Source organism: Carex rostrata, chromosome 27 (assembly GCF_964058835.1).
Source record: "Carex rostrata chromosome 27, lpCarRost1.2, whole genome shotgun sequence".
Classification (NCBI taxonomy): domain Eukaryota; kingdom Viridiplantae; phylum Streptophyta; class Magnoliopsida; order Poales; family Cyperaceae; genus Carex; species Carex rostrata.
The window spans coordinates 45,441-61,202 of NC_135944.1; the positions used below are offsets into that span (position 1 = coordinate 45,441).

The following is a 15,762-nucleotide window of genomic DNA, read 5'->3' on the forward strand; positions in this document are numbered from 1 at the left end:
AATTTAGAAGGCACATTACATAGGTGCCACTAGAATCAGTTTATGATAGTAAACCCTAGAACTAAAAGTGTTCCAAATACCAGATTCTAGTAGTAAAATGTCAGATTTCTATACAATGCTTACTAGTTACATCGAATACGAAGGCAAGATATTTTCACATATGCAACATTTTTTTTTCTTGCTCAAATAGCTCATGTAGTAGTTATAAAACAACAGATTATCTTAATTATCACTGATATGGCAAAGCAAAAAAATGTAACTAAATCTCTACTAGCTGACGCCTGGGTTACTATCAAGTCTGATCCCGGACTCCTTGAAATCCAGTTGCATTAACATAATTAAGATAAGAATACAATGAAAGAAGCATACCTTCCTTAAATTCATTCCATAAATAATCACATACCTCCTTGACTAAGACTAATTGAGAAAATTCCCACTATAATAAACGAAAAAGGAAGGGGCGAAAGCTAGAAATCAACCAATTGGAGTCAGATTTACCTAAGCGAGCTCGTGAAATCGATTGTTCAATCGATTTGTTTATATTTTGCTGATCTTCCCAGGTGACTTGCGCCTCCATCCCCTCTCCCTTACACAGCGAAGAAAAAATATATAGTGTAGGATTGCTGGCATAGCTGTAGGATTTTGGGCCGGATCCGGATAGTTCTCCGGCCCAGTAATTTATGTCAGTTGGGCTATTCCACAAAATAACGAATCAGATCCTTCCGGTACTGTAATTGAGAATCTTTTACAATTACTGGATCTGGACCGTTCTTTTTAACTTGGCACGAATTCCAAAGTCCAATAATACTGCCTCTTGCCTTAGTCCGAATCCCAAAGTGGCTGAGAGTTAATCTCAAACCGTAAAGTGAAGAGAATCTTTTATAGTAACGGAGAGGATACTTATCCATTTTGTGGAGCAAATTTTAAGAAATAACAATTGGTGATCTAAAAATAAATCAAAACTTTAAATGGTCGTCGGCCTCTTTCATTTTTTTTTTTTTTTTTTAATTTATATGTAGTTCATATTCATTTTGTTCTTTGTTAAATTTATATGTAGTTCATAAAATTGCTGTTACGTACTGCTACCCAATAGATGAATTATGAGCTGGACAAAAAATTAAAAAAGATATTTCACCACGAACGGATTTTGTTTGGATGGTATTTAATATGAATTGTTTCAGTTGTTTGTTATTTGATGCAAAGTTTTTTGTTGATTTCATTTGAATGATTTTGGATTGACTACGATCATCTTTATTTTACTTTTTTTTTTAGAAAGAATGACGGTCTAGCCCTCATTTTGTATTAACTAAGTCGGTTACATGAGTGGGGTTCCAACAGGAACCCCATTGAGAAAAAAAAGAAAAATAACAGAAAAAAAGTAAAATAGAAGAAAATAAAAGGGAGACTTGTGACTCGCTCGTGATTCATCTCTAGCTCGCTAATTAACAGCTCGCTCAGTAGTGGACCGAGCTGTTAACGAGCCAGCTCGGCTCAGGCTCGGACTAAAATAAACAAGCTGAGCCAGAGGTCAGCTCAGACCGAGCCGGCTCGTTGCTACAGTAGTGCGTTTAGGGTTTAGCCGCGTCCTGCGTATATTCCAATCTCATTTTCAAACAGCGGCTAAAATTGAAATCTCCTCGTTTCTCAATTCTCTACTCTTCTTATCCGATCAGACCTTAGTAGTGTGTTTAGGGTTTAGCCGCTCATCCGATCGGAGGATTTTGCTGAAATCCAATTCCATTTCTCGTTTTAAGTGGGGGAAAGGGGTTTCCGATCAGATCCTTAGTCTTCACTCTTCACTCTTCAGCACTCCCCAGTCCCCATCCCCGAGGGCCGAGGACCCCGACTCCTAGCCTCCTAGGTTAAATCCCGACTCCACCGGACAACGGCCTCGCGCTGCCTCACATCTGACCCGAACTCACATCTTCATTGTCAGTGCTCTTCGTGGTAACTCGCACCGCCTCGCCATTCCCGATTAGCACCTTTGTTGATTCTGTCTCTGGTAACCATCTTTTCTCTTTTTTCTAATTTTTGTTGTCAGTGTTTTCTAATTCTGTTTGAACTGTAAAATTCTGATGTTTTATTCCTGTTTGCTATCCGAGAATTTTAACTGTGGCTATGCTGAATTTTCATACTGATTCTTTACTTGGAATCAAACATATAAACTCTTTGTTCCACCTTAGCTTAATCAAAATCTTCGGAAAATTAGTTTGTTGAAACTTGTTAAGAAAATTATCACATCTAACAGAATCTTCCTTTATATCTATCTAAGGTTGACCATACTTGAAATTTGTCTAGAAATTTGTCTCTGGGTCCAAAGTATCATAAATGTTGAGGGTAATAGAAAAGGCTTTTCCTTTCATTAGTTAGCATTATGTATTGACAAATCATAACTAACTTGCAATTTTACAGAGTTCCTGAATGCCATGGAAGTGGAACCATTGAGGTGAAATGAGGTGCAACAATTTAGAGATTTTGATTCTCCGCATCACTCTTTCTATTAGTGCTAACTTCTAAGGTACTCTTTAGGCACTTGTAAATCTGTTATATAAAAATGTCCCTTAATCAGATTATGATTTAACATTTGATAAAAATAATAATCGAAACATAAATCTCATATTTATGATTTAATCCTAGGTTTGTCATCAGATTTTGATTAACCCAGTAATTTTTTCTCTCGATTAAGCAGCATTTCAGTGGTATTATGATGATGTGTCGAGCTCAGTTTCAGATTGCATAACAGAATTGTCACATTCTAGTAGCCAGGTAATGAAAGAATACTTAATATAATTAAAATCAGATTAACTATTTAAAGCTCAGTTTCGGTGGTAATGCATGAATTTAGTTCTAACTTTTAAATTAATTGACTTAGTTGTTGGCATGTTGCATGATTCATGAATTTAGTTGTGTGAATATGTTATTTTGTGTGGATTGATATGAATTTATGTTATTTTGTGTGGATTTATATGTTGTATGAATAATGGGTATTTTCTCACAACTGAATTCAATTTGTGTGGATTTATATATTACTGGTGCCTCCAAAGGTATTTGATTTGCAGATTTGGAAGGCAAGATGTGACTCAGCCAACAGACTCTTCCCCAAATCTATTAGAGCCTCCACTACTGCACAATGTTATGCCTCAGCCAACAGACTCTTCCCCAACCAGCCAACCTTACTGGCACAGAAAAAAGGACAGAACATGTCCATACCAGTATCATATAATGTACCAATATATAATTTGTAGAAAAAGCAAAACTGAATGTTCTAATTGGTAAACGGCTCGTCAATTTTCTTTTGGTAGGATGAGTTGTTAATCAGTACTCTTTATTGCCACTAATTATTATGCTTAATATGCTTTCCCTTCTGTTAATAAGCCAATTGCCTCTAGCAATTGAAAATAGTACAATTAATAACTTTTTATTACAAATGGTTTAAAATAGGTTTCATTGGCTAGTTGAGTTTGATGGGGTGAAGAGAAACTGCCGGAAGTGCTGGGTTGATGGTTCTTTTCATGTAACTGACAAAGGAGGAGCTGCATATATATATTCGTTATATTTATCCTCTCTTTGCTGATAACGGACAGATGGATAGATAGACAGATAGGTTGTATTAGCATGTTGGATTAGGTTATGTATATCTATGCTTTACTTTTTAGTATCAAGACTTAATGTAGTATGCTGCTGATGAATAAAATCGAATTATATATAATGGGCTTTCTTATTTTTTTTATTTTTGAATTTGTATAATAGCAGTCCAATAAAGCCCAGTGAGTCAGCTCGTTAGCTCACGAGCTAGCTCGGGCTGGTTCGTCACAAGCTGAGTCAGGGGTTTTGACTTGGGTGACCTAGATCCATCTCGCTCGGTCCAGGCTCGGGCCAAAATAAACGAGCCGAGCTACGGCCCAGCTCGGCCCGAGCCAGCTCGTTTACAGCCCTACGTATAAGTACAATTTATAGGCTTTTTATAGTTTGACACCACATGTGGAGGTAACATTTCAATTATTATTATTATTATTTTATGTCATATGAACATGAATTCGATCTCGAACTTATCCAACAGAAGTACAGAACTCAAGAAATTGCAAATAATAGAAGATAAATGCATCTATTATTTTCCCAGCATGAAGATTTCTTCGTTTACTTCTTATTTTGACTGAATCCTTGTTTTGTAATGAAAACAACGTAGAGGAAATTTGTGGATTACTCATTATTGAATTTTCAATCTAGTTAGACTTGGAACATTTTGTCGGATATTACACAAGCATGCACTAAGAAATTACACAAGCATGCACTAAGAAGTTGTCATTGAGAAACAAAAATGATAAAGTTATTCTTTCTAATTTGGCTTATAATAAATAAGGAAATTACAATAACTGTGTAAAAATTCACAAATTATGTCACACCCCGAGACAACCCGCCACGTATTTATACGTAAGGCGTACACACATCACATACATTATCAATAAAATTCATAAATGCCACGTCAATTTCACAAATAAAAGTCTTACAACAATAGCTAAGATAGTTCAACGGTGGTCACGACATACATGGTTACAAATACGATAACAACCATGCATGTTGAAGTGTACCAATTTACTGGAAAATAAACAAACGAAAACAAGATAAACTTAAGTGACATTTATCCTAAACATGGATCCTTCCGCTTTCTTTTACTCACGAACTTGTCCGTAGGCCTCCTCTTCATTACCTGGAACCCATATAAAATGGAACGGGTGAGAGATCGAACTTTCTCTCAGTGCGGGATTTAGTTCCAGCCCAGAGTTTATAAAACTTTTACTTTATTCTCACAAACATGAAAAAAAATATAATGCGTATATCTTTTCTAAATGCAATGTATCATTTATCATTACTTCTACTTTCATATACTTTCACATTCAAACTTGCCTATCCAATGGGAAATCCATCCAACATTGGAAGGCCGCCAAACCAATGGGAAATCCATCCAACATTGGAAGGCCGCCAAACCACTGGGAAATCCAACCAACAGTGGGAGGTCGCCAATCCACTGGGAAATCCAACCAACAGTGGGAGGTCGCCAATCCACTGGGAAATCCAACCAACAGTGGAAGGTTGTCTCACTAGACGGGGAATCCACCCTACGCTAGGTCTTGACCTGTGACGGGAACGCCAATCCACTGGGAAATCCAACCAACAGTGGGGGGGTTGTCTCACTAGACGGGGAATCCATCCTACGCTAGGTCTTGACCCGTGACGGAATATCCATCCAACGCCACGTTAACGAGGGGTCCAGTCGAATACCAGACCCAATGTATACATCCCAATATGCAAGCATATTGGCCCCTGTTCACTTTCGTTATCCGTTCATTTCACACGCAATCATTTAATCACACAATTCATGCTATGCTCAACACATCCTACTTATACAATTCATGCTATGCTCAACACATCCTACTTATACAATTTATGCTATGCTCAACACATCCTACTTATGCTATGATCAATGTATGAATCCTATCATTTCATGCAATTCATATTCTACTCATATCATACGAATGTTCGAAAACAACATGCATAAATCCAACTAATGCCATAATAATAAACAATTGAATGACAACAGACAAGTAAGATAGTTTTATAAAGTCTAGGAAGCCCGCACCTGTTTGCGTAGTAATTTCTTGACCGTTATCTACGTCTCTTAGTTCCTCAAGAATTGAACCTAAGAAATGAACATACCTCTAATTAATAAGGTTTGAGTTCACGTGTTCTTATTTTCTAAGTTTTCTATTTATCATTATAACCCTAGTTTATTAATTCTAATTTCTAAACTTTAACTATTTAATCCTTGATATCATGGTACTATCAAGTCACATATTATTTGATTCACTTATTATTATTATATATATATATATATAAATATAATTAGAAATAAATCAACTAAATGAGAATCCGAAACTTGTTTAGTTAGAAATCCAAAATCCTTTATCAAAGAAATATATACAATATTTTATTTTCTTAATGTATCATGGATCCGACACCTACTAAATATTTATTAAGAGGATAATGAGTATCTATAATCTTTTTAGCCTATTATAGAAAGATAACAACTTAATAATTAGGTATTTATCCTTAAGAAAGAAATTCAGATTTTTAATCGAAACTTTGTTACTTGGAGTTTGCGGTTTAGAGAAGATACGCGCAGCAGTGACTGTTTTGGATGGTTCTCGGTGTTGGAAGCTCCGATCGGGGTGAGACCAGCGCTAACGGATCCGTATCTGCGAGCACTACAACTTTCGTCTTGCAGGATCCTTGAGATTCCGGACGTATGGAGTGCAGGTCCCTGCGGAACTCGGCTGACTGGTTCAGCTCCGTTTTCTGGTTTGAGTATGAACAGCAGCCACGGTTTTGGCCATATCTCGGTGGTGGAAGCTCGGATCGAGGTGAATCTAGTGCTCAATCGTCCGTATCTTCGATCACTACAATTCCCGTGTTGAAGTCTAGCTCATATTCTGAACGTACGGATGGTAGTTCTTCACGGAAGCTGACTGGACGGTTTGGATCCACCAGGGGTTCAGATCTGATTTGGGGGAGAGGGGAGGGGGCAGTGGAGGCTAGGGTTTGAGAGTTTGAGGGGGGGGGGGGGGGGGGGGGTTTATATACATGTGAGATTGGGGCTGCCTTCCACTTTTGGGTTGGGCTGAAATGGGCCTTTTATGGGCCTTTATGGGCCTTTATGGGCCATAGTCAATTTAATTTTGTCAATTTGAACTAAGAACATAAATCTGTTTCTGCTGCTTTAAATTTGCATCTTCACAGATTGACAATACTGGAATTATGGATTCGGAATATGGAATTAGTTTCCACATAAGAGTTGTAGATTTTTTTGTTATGGTTCTAACGCAATTAGTTTCACCTTAATCGGAATTTCCAGTGATGAGAAAAGATAAAAATGGTCGATGAAGGTCTGCAGTTTCCGGACAGAAATGTTTACTGACTTTACAATTTTATTGAGAATCCTATGTTCGGAATTTTTGGTGGACTTCTACATGAAAGTTGGAGATCATGAAGTTATCTTTTTAGGTATTAAATTTCATTCAAATCCTAATAATTGTGAGTGATCTGTGATTATAACACTAACGGTTGTTCATTTGAAAATTTCAATTGAAGTTAATTTCGGAAGGTTGTCAAAAGAATTAGTTCATGAAATTTTTAAATAAAGTTTTTATTAAATATCATACCTAAAATAGCGTGGCATTACAAATTAACTATGTGAAAACTCCCAATTATTCTTCATATACTACAACTCAAAAACCTCAATTTTTCACAGCACCACCAACAACAACAATAACAATTTATTTTTGTGACACATCTTGACATCATATATTTACAAGTCATTTTTTTTATTTCAAAATCCAAACAGTCGATCTGAACTGTTCAATATGATATCCACATTAAAACATACATGAAGACCAAATTTATATTTTTTTGAAAATTGTTTACTATTTTCTATTTTGAAAATCATTGTTTTTTAATGGTCCATAATTGTCTGAAAATATCAATTATTTTGTACACATCTTAATAAAGTACTAAAAAAATTCTCAAAAATATAAAATTTGGTCTCCGAGCAAATTTTAATATAGAAATCATGTTGAACAGTTCAAATCAACTGTTTGAACTTTGAAGTCGACAAATTTTTTAACACAAAATGATGTAATTGGATTTCTCATCTAATAATAATTATACAACAACAACAAAGAATAAAAGAAGCAACAGAAAGGAAAAAAAAACAATAAATAAAAAAAAGCTAACTAAACACGAGTAATTTTAATTTAATGCTGCCTGTAAATTGAACCTATGTATTTACGAAAGCACATTAAATGTAGACAATTTCAAATTTCATGTCATCCATTCGGAGCGAATTCGGAGCATATAATATTAATATCAAATTTATATTATTGGTTTCGTCTTTCAATAAGTATATACAAATATGAATATAGATAGTAAAAGAATTTTAAAGTTTAAAATAAAATCTGTCTTAAATAAATACGGATACCGAGAGAATAATCCACAAATACAGATATAAAACGAATAAAATATGTCCGTACTATGCCAATGCGGCTCAAATCAAAAGGTTGTAGAATAACAATTCGGCCCTTCTTTTTTTTTTTTTAGCGAGAGCAAATATTCTTACAGAATATTTTATGTGGCTGCATGGGTTAAATTAAAAAATAAAAAATAAACAGTACCCCTAACTGGGGCCATCCGAATCTTTTGTCCGCAGTTGTTTGTCTATAATTATTTTTTGAGAATACATCGCCAATTCCAAATCTTACAAAAAAAAGAAGGGCCGAATTGTTTATCTTTATAGTGATGCATTATATTTGCCACAGAAGATCAAAAGCTTGAGGAAGGAATTTAGCGGCAATAGCATGACATTTTTTTTTTATTTAGGGAAAGCCCCGATTTTTTAAAAAATATCCATTAAAAAAATTAATTTAAAAAAAATAATTAGATCTAAACAGAAATTTTAAAACTACCCAGATCGCGGATTTTTTCCGCGCTCCGGAACTTTTATTCCGGGCCGCGGAAAAAATTCGCGCCCCGAAAAAAAAAAAAAAAAATTAATTGGTTATTCCGAGCGCGGATATTATCCGTGGGCCTGATTTTAATTTTTTTTTTTTTTTTTTTTAGAGTTTGGAGGAAAAAAAATTATTTTTTTGGTCCAACTTTGCACCTCTGGTTAACATATCAAAACACCTTCAAAAATCATGAAAATTTACCGACATGCATTCTTGACTTCATAGAATAAGTCTGTAAAGTTTAATACAAAATCTCAAAACAGATTATGAGATATCGGCTCTCAAAAATTGCCTGAACTGCTGAAGGAGTGCTTCTGACCCCAACTTTGCACCTCTGATTAACATACCAAAACACCTTCAAGAATATTGTTCACAATATTGAGATTTTGTATCAAACTTCACAATATTGTTCTATGAAATCAAGAATACATGTCGATAAATTTTCATGATTTTTGAAGGTGCTTTGATATGTTAATCAGGGGTGCAAATTTGGGCTCAGAAGCACTCCTTCAGCAGTTCGGGCAATTTTTGAGAGCCGATATCTCACGATCTGTTTTGAGATTTTGTATGAAACTTCACAGTGTTATTTTATGAAGTCAAAAATTTATGTCGGTAAATTTTCATAATTTTTGAAGTTTTTTTGGTATGTTAATCAGAGGTGCAAAGTTGGGGTCAGAAGCACTCCTTCAGCAGTTCGGGCAATTTTTGAGAGCCGATATCTCACAATCTGTTTTGAGATTTTGTATGAAACTTTACAGTCTTATTCTATGAAGTCAAAAATGCATGTCGGTAAATTTTCATGATTTTTGAAGGTGTTTTGGTATGTTAATCAGAGGTGCAAAGTTGGGGTCAGAAGCACTCGTTCAGCAGTACGGGCAATTTTTGAGAGCCGATATCTCACGATCTGTTTTGAGATTTTGTATGAAACTTTACAGTGTTATTTTATGAAGTCAAAAATTTATGTCGGTAAATTTTCATAATTTTTGAAGTTTTTTTGGTATGTTAATCAGAGGTGCAAAGTTGGGGTCAGAAGCACTCCTTCAGCAGTTCGGGCAATTTTTGAGAGCCGATATCTCACAATCTGTTTTGAGATTTTGTATGAAACTTTACAGTCTTATTCTATGAAGTCAAAAATGCATGTCGGTAAATTTTCATGATTTTTGAAGGTGTTTTGATATGTTAACCAGAGGTGCAAAGTTGGACCAAAAAAATAATTTGTTTTCCTCCAAACTCTAAAAAAAAAAAAAAAAATTTAAAATCCGGCCCGCGGATAATATCCGCGCTCGGAATAAAAAATTAATTTTTTTTTTTTCGGGACGCGAATTTTTTCCGCGGCCCGGAATAAAAATTCCGGAGTGCGAAAAAAATCCGCGATCTAGGTAGTTTTAAAATTTCTGTTCAGATCTGGTTATTTTTATTAAATTAATTTTTTTAATGGATATTTTAAAAAAAATCGGGGGAAAGCCCTGAAACAAGCATCTACCTACGGGCTTCCCATACACGTTTTTTTTTTTTTTTTGTGCATATTCCATGACCGTAGGCCAAGTTGGAACGGTCAGATTGGCCAAGTCTAGGAAAGCGCTTCCTTTGTACCCTATATAACATGCTCTTCTTTCCAACCAATATCAACACAAACCAAACAAACCTCAGCTCCCTTCTCCAAATACAAACTTAAACAACGAAGAAGAGAAATATAACCAATGGCATCACCGGCATTCAACTCGTTCGTCTTAGCAATGGCCATTGTTGTCGCCACATTGGTGATGGCCGATGCGCAAACAGCACCGGCCCCCGCACCAACTGATCAGTCAGATGCTATCGCCATAATCCCAGGTTTTTCTGTGGCCGCTTCAACGGTTGCGCTCGTGTTTGGTTACATTCTTCATTGATAAAGCACTCTTGCTTTCAAAAGGATGATTAAAAAGAAGGCTGTGGGTATATATGTATGTTTTGTGATATTTATCCTTTGTTAATGTTTAATTTCGTTCTATTCTATGATATATACAGTGTACATGTCGAATGTTTTTGTTGTGATTAAATTTAATTATAAGTAAAAAACAAAAAAAATACTACTGGATTCTGGAGCTTTTAATTTTTCTTTTCTTTTCTTACATTTTTGTATTTTTTTTTTTGGTGGTTTCAGTAAATGTAGCCTCCTTAATGTATTCATGATTTAGTAAGTCGTATTTTAACATGCTGTGCAACATTTACAAGTAATTAAAATTAGAAGCTATTACTAATTTAATTTAACCGACTAAAAACTAAATATTCATTTACCAAAAAATTTACAATTACTATTTGCAGTCGTTAAAATTAAAAAAATATTAATGCGGTATTTGAAATTTTAATTACAAAGATATATAGTACTTGGTAATATAACAATCTTTCTAAAATTAGCTATTTATATGAAAGTACTACATAAGCGTCTGTAATTTTTTTTGAAGAAGAAATGCAGAGGTCGATGCCTCTATATTTCATTGATTAAAATGACACCAGTGGTGTCCAGTGTTACAAATAAAAGGTTCCAAAGGAAAATGTCAAAGTAAATAAAACATAATGGAAAAAGGAATAAGAAAATTAAATTTAAATGACAGTCTATTGTTGCGGCACTTGCTACTGTACTTGTTGTTGTCTGAACCACGCGTCAAATTCTTGTATGATCTGTGCAGAAATCTGCCTTGTTGTCTGATTTTGTTGTCTAAAAACTCTAGCACACCTTTCTCTCCATAGCACAAAACAAATTGTGATTTGCACTTGTCTAAGAATGAGATCTGGTTCTTTTGTCAACACCCATTTAAATTTCCTTCTATCAAAGGCTGCACCCTGTGGTATGGTTGTTCTAATCTGCCTCAAGGTTTGTCTCACCTGTACCGCAATTGCACAATTTCCAAATAAATGTTGAACGGATTCAGATTGGCTTCTACACATATAACACATATTTGCCATTTGCCATCCTCTTGCCATGAGATTATCAATAGTGAGAATTTTGTTTCTCATTAATAACCAAGTAAATACCATTACTCTCATCGGTGCCTTGATTATCCATATCTTGCTTACCTGCAAGCGTCTGTAATATTTTGAAAGTGGTGAGCTTATTCATCTCTGCAATTGAACAAAAATTATATGTTTGTTAAATTAATTCTTTTTGTCATGTCAACAAAATTGAAACTACAGGGATGAAATTTTTTTGAAATTAATTTGAAGAAATTTGCTAAGTTATTGATATAGTAAATAAATTATTTTTTGCAATATACATACGGTGCGTAATTTTGCACATTTGTCATTGTGATTGAAACCGAAGAGAAATGTACATTGCATTTGCATCTCCTTAATTTTCTTTATTTTCCTTTGATTTTATAAAAATGACATGTTGCAAATCAAGAGAAGAAACATTATTAAATATAGAGCATCATTGTTTTCAAGATCCAATGCATTCCTTCGTTCATTAAAAGTTCAGCTCAGCAATTGTAAAAAGACCCAAGTAGTTTTAAATCTAACAAAAATCCAAATCACAAAACAAAACCAATTGAAGTAAGAACCCAATTTATGGGCCCGTATAAGTACAATTTATAGGCTTTTTATAGTTTGACACCACATGTGGAGGTAACATTTCAATTATTATTATTATTTTTTATGTCATATGAACATGAATTCGATCTCGAACTTATCCAACAGCAGTACAGAACTCAAGAAATTGCTTTCCCAGCATTGAAGATTTCTTCGTTTACTTCTGATTTTGACTGAATCCTTGTTTTGTAATGAAAACAACGAAGAGGAAATTTGTCGATTACTAATTATTTAGTTGTCTATTATTGAAATTTCAATCTAGTTGGACTTGGGACATTTTGTCGGATATTGCTTCTCTCTGGGCGAACTCAGGTTCTGAGAAATTACACAAGCATGCATGCACTAAGAAGTTGTCATTTAAAAACAAAAATGATAAAGTTATTCCTTCTAATTTGGCTATAATAAATAAGGATATTACAATAACTGTATAAAAATTCACAAATTAACTATGTGAAAACTCCCAATTATTCTTCATATACTACAACTCAAAAACCTCAATTTTTCACAGCAGCACCACCAACAACAACAATTTATTTTTGTGACACATATTGACATCATATATTTACAAGTCATTTTTGTGATTTCAAAGTCTAAACAGTCGATCCGGAACATTCAACATGATCTCCATATTAAAATGTACTTGGAGACCAAATTTTATATTTTTTTGGAAATGGTTTACTATTTTTTATTTTGAAAATCATTGTTTTTTAATGGTCAAGAATTGTTTGAAAATATCAATTTTGTACACATCTTAATAAAGTACTAAAAAAATTCCCAAAAATATAAAATTTGGTCTCCAATCACATTTTAATATAGAGATCATGTTGTTCAATCGACTGTTTAAACTTTGAAGTTGCAAAAAGTGTTAACACAAAATGATATAATTGAATCCCTCATCTAATAATAATTATACAACAACAACAAAGAATTAATAAAAGAAGCAACCAAAAGGAAAAAAAAAAAACACAAAACACAAAACAATAATAAAAAAAAGCTAACTAATTAAACACGGGTCATCTTAATGCTGCATGTAAATTGAACCTATATATTTACGAAAGCATATTAAATGTAGACAATTTCAAATTCCATGTCATCCATTCAGGGATGTAAACGGAGCTAATTCGGAGCAGATAATGTTAATATCAAATTTATATGATAATGTTAATATCAAATTTATATGATTGTACGTATTTGTCTTTCAATAAGTAAATACAAATATAAATACAAATTCAAATAGTAAATAAATTTTAAAGTTTAAAATAAAATATGTCTTAAAGAAACATGGACACTGAGAAAATAATTCACAAATACATATACAAAGCGAATAATCATTGAATAATTGAATCATGAACTCTAAGATACAAATATTAATTAAGAAAAATCAGAAAAAAGAAAGTAAAACGGAGGTTTTTGAACTTGTTAATAATATTTATTCCAATCACTCCTATTTTGAGTTGTTTTTTTTTTAATTCCAATCATTTTCGTTGGAATTTTCTATCAAATGACTTTACTAATTAGATAGCTTTTACTAATTAGATAGCTTTTAGATTAGCCGAAATTTGTATTTCAAATATTAAAAAAATAAAAATAAAAAAACCCCTTTTTTTGGAGGAATTTCAAATTTATTGTGGCCGCACTATGCCGAAACGATACCAAAAACTGAGATCCCCACTATGCTGATGTGGCTCCAATTAAGAGGCCGCAGAATGCCAATGTGACCTTCATTTTTTTTTTTTTGAGCAATAACAATACCTCTTTTATGTGGCCGCATGGGTTAAATAATACAAAAAAAAAAAAAAAAATACCCCAACTGGGGCCATCCAAATCTTCTGTCTGTAGTTGTTTTTGAGAATCCACCATCAATTCAAGCCTCTTTTGCTGCCCAAATCCCAAAGCTTACAAAAAAAGAGCCACACCGGCATTCTGCGACTTCCTGACTGAAGCCGCATCGGCATAGTGCGGATCCCATAATTCAAGTTTTTTGGATTATCTTTACCGTGATGCGTTATATTCGCCACAGAAGATCAAAAAGTTGAGGAAGGAATTTAGCGGCAACAACATCACATTTATTTTTTTATTTTTTTATTATTATTTTTTTTTTAAGGGAAAGCCCTTAGGCAAGCCGCAAGCATCACATGGTCTCAGTCTCTCAGAAACTCAGACTCTTTCACATGTTTGCGCCAGGCAGCTCTTAGAAAGTGCAAATGAGAAGCTGTCTGGTCCGTCCGGATCTTAATTACTTTAGTCCCACATTAAAATATGTAATTGAATTTGAGACGCTCATATAGAAGTCCCGGTCTCAATAAAAGTAATTATTTGAAATGAAACAAATTCCTCTAGCAATGTAACAAGTCCTTTTAATACCCACCAAGTAGACATCCATATTTATAAAAATTAAATAGTTAAATAGTTTGAGTGAAATTCGTATCCTCTGCATTAACTCAAAAGGAAATATGCATCTCGACCATCCAATATATTTTAAGATTCGTATTGATTAGATCTGCACTAATATTAAAGGATATTTATATTATAAATAAAAGTCAGATTAATTCCGTCTAAAATCAGACCGTTAAAATTTATTAACTCAAAAGGAAGATGGCATGCAATTAAACTAATTGTACATTGCACTTGAATCTCTCTTTTCTTTTTTCTTTTTTTTAAAGGAGCAATACCATATTTACTTTTCAAAAGCTTTAAAATTTTAACCCTAAAAAATTCATAATATCATATTATCCTTTTAAATTTTAAAAACTTATAAATTTATCTATTTATTTTCTTTTTTATTAAAACTCATTTTAAATTCATACAATCTACATTTGACTCTTTATTAAAAAAAATAAAAAAATGTGCAGCTTCTTTAAGAAAAATATTAGTTTTTTAATTGATCGGATTATGAAGGGAAATAGTTTCTTTCTTTGCTGTTAACGTATACATGAACCATTTATCCTTGAAATATTAGTGAAAAGATGTAGGTTTTGAATAAGCGAAAGATGTACGATCTGAATATTAGCGAAAAAAAGCAGCCATAATTTTTTTTACTCTCGAATTTGGAAGGTATTTGCCTTGCGGATATATTAAGGTTAAGTTAGGAATAATAAGAAAATAAGGGGTGATAGAAACGAAAGGACGGTGGTATAATATTATTTTTAAACTAGTTAAGAAATGAGAGTAAATTGGTAATTTTAGTCTTCAGAGGACAATGATGAATTAAATTTTTTTAGTTGAAATTATTAAAATAAATAATAATAAAATGAAAAGTATGGAAGGTTTTCAATTTTAATTAGTCTCCAGAGATATAAATCCTTTGAAGTTTTGATGCAAAAATAAATAATTTAATTATAAATTTCAAGGGGAGTGCTATATTGAGAGCATATATTCTAATTTTGAGAGCTAAGAGAAACATTTTTCTTTAGATACCAATTTTACCCTTCCACCTTCTCTCCAACTCATCTAATAATAAAGGAAATAATTTAAACGAAATTTTAAAGTTCCTTCCATGATTCCATCCGTGAGTAAAAAGGAAATTTATAATACACCCCCTGAGAAGGTCTATATTTACTTTTACAATGTATAGCTTTCATATTTAATTTTAACTCAAGAATACAATAAAATCCTCGCTATAAAGTACTGTTAACAA

General features: G+C 33.3%; 2 long non-coding RNA genes across 2 annotated transcripts; one reads left to right on the forward strand and one right to left on the reverse strand.

Moving 5' to 3' along the window:
• The first annotated feature begins 1,628 nt into the window (after nucleotides 1–1,628).
• LOC144545320 (uncharacterized) lies at nucleotides 1,629–3,721 on the forward strand. Its single transcript, XR_013508470.1, has 4 exons — nucleotides 1,629–2,002; nucleotides 2,413–2,518; nucleotides 2,690–2,766; nucleotides 3,442–3,721. It is a non-coding gene; the product is annotated as an uncharacterized LOC144545320 (long non-coding RNA).
• A 731-nt stretch (nucleotides 3,722–4,452) lies between these two features.
• Nucleotides 4,453–6,583, reverse strand: LOC144544778 (uncharacterized). The gene is made up of 3 exons (XR_013508337.1): nucleotides 6,149–6,583; nucleotides 5,639–5,698; nucleotides 4,453–4,708 (listed from the first exon to the last, which is right to left on the reverse strand). It is a non-coding gene; the product is annotated as an uncharacterized LOC144544778 (long non-coding RNA).
• Between the last annotated feature and the right edge of the window lie 9,179 nt (nucleotides 6,584–15,762).